The sequence below is a fragment of the Arachis hypogaea genome, chromosome 19 (assembly GCF_003086295.3).
Source record: "Arachis hypogaea cultivar Tifrunner chromosome 19, arahy.Tifrunner.gnm2.J5K5, whole genome shotgun sequence".
In the NCBI taxonomy this organism is placed as follows: domain Eukaryota; kingdom Viridiplantae; phylum Streptophyta; class Magnoliopsida; order Fabales; family Fabaceae; genus Arachis; species Arachis hypogaea.
This window is the reverse complement of record NC_092054.1, coordinates 50619413-50620990: the sequence shown is the minus strand read 5'-3', so window position 1 is coordinate 50620990 and position 1578 is coordinate 50619413. Positions and strand designations below refer to the sequence as shown.

The 1578-nt window shown below is 39.2% G+C and overlaps 1 non-coding gene across 1 annotated transcript; it reads left to right on the top strand.

Moving 5' to 3' along the window:
• Nucleotides 1–726: 726 nt before the first annotated feature.
• Nucleotides 727–834, top strand: LOC140182493 (small nucleolar RNA R71). Its single transcript, XR_011878201.1, has one exon. It is a non-coding gene; the product is annotated as a small nucleolar RNA R71 (small nucleolar RNA).
• The last annotated feature ends 744 nt before the right edge of the window (nt 835–1578 follow it).

Here is a 1578-nt window from a genome sequence, read left to right as displayed (position 1 = left end):
TGGATTCTCTTCTGTATTGCTTGGGAGAGTACTAGGAGGGATTTCAGTGATCCTTTTACTCAGTTGGCTCACTTGTGCTTCCAAATTTCTAATGGAAGACCTTGTTTCATTCATGAAACTTGCAGTGGCCTTAGATAGATCAGAGACTAAGTTTGATAAATTAGATGTATTTTGTTCAGAGTTCTCTGTCTGTTGCTGAGTGGATGATGGAAAAGGCTTGCTATTGCTAAACCTGTTTCTTCCACCATTATTAAAGCCTTGTTGAGGCTTTTGATCCTTCCATGAGAGATTTGGGTGATTTCTCCATGATGGATTATATGTGTTTCCATAAGGTTCACCCATATAATTTACCTCTGCTATTGCAGGGTTCTCAGGATCATAAGCTTCTTCTTCAGAAGATGCCTCTTGAGTACTGTTGGATGCAGCTTGCATTCCATTCAGACTCTGAGAAATCATATTGACTTGTTGAGTCAATATTTTATTCTGAGCCAATATGGCATTCAGAGTATCAATTTCAAGAACTCCCTTCTTCATAGGCGTCCCATTACTCACAGGATTCCTCTCAGAAGTGTACATAAACTGGTTATTAGCAACCATGTCTATGAGTTCTTGAGCTTCTGCAGGCGTTTTCTTTAGGTGAATGGATCCACCTGCAAAAGTATCCAATGACATCTTTGATAGCTCAGATAAACCATCATAGAATATATCCAGAATGGTCCATTTTAAAAGCATGTCAGAAGGACACTTTTTGGTCAGCTGCTTGTATCTTTCCCAAGCTTCATAGAGGGATTCACCTTCTTTCTGTCTGAAGGTTTGAACATCAGCTCTAAGCTTGCTCAGCTTTTGAGGAGGAAAGAACTTGGCTAAGAAAGCCATGACCAGCTTATCCCAAGAATTCAGGCTGTCTTTGGGTTGAGAGTCCATCCATATTCTAGCTCTGTCTCTTACAGCAAAAGGGAAAAGTATGAGCCTGTAGACTTCAGGATCTACTCCATTAGTCTTAACAGTATCACAGATCTGCAAGAATTCAGTTAAGAACTAAAAAGGATCTTCAAATGGAAGTCCATAAAACTTGCAGTTCTGCTGCATCAGAGAAACTAGCTGAGGTTTCAGCTCAAAATTGTTTGCTCCAATGGTAGGAATGGAGATGCTTCTTCCATGTAAATTGGAATTAGATGCAGTAAAGTCACCAAGCATTCTCCTTGCATTATTGTTGTTGGGTTCGGCTGCCATCTCCTTTACTTGTTCGAAATTTTCAATAAGGTTGTCTCTGGATTGTTGTAATTTAGCTTCTCTTAGTTTTCTCTTCAGAGTCCTTTCAGGTTCTGGATCAGCTTCAACAAGAATGCCTTTTTCTTTGTCCCTGCTCATAAGAAAGAAAAGAGAAAAAGAAAAGAAGAGGAATCCTCTATGTCACAGTAAAGAGGTTCCTTATTGTTAGTAGAAGAAGAAAAGGAATAGGGTGAAGAAGAATGAAGAATCCAAACACCAAGGTGATGATAGGAGCAGAGATGTGAGATGAAGAGAAGTGTTAGTAGATGAATAAATAAATAGAAGGAGATGAGGGAGAAGGATTTT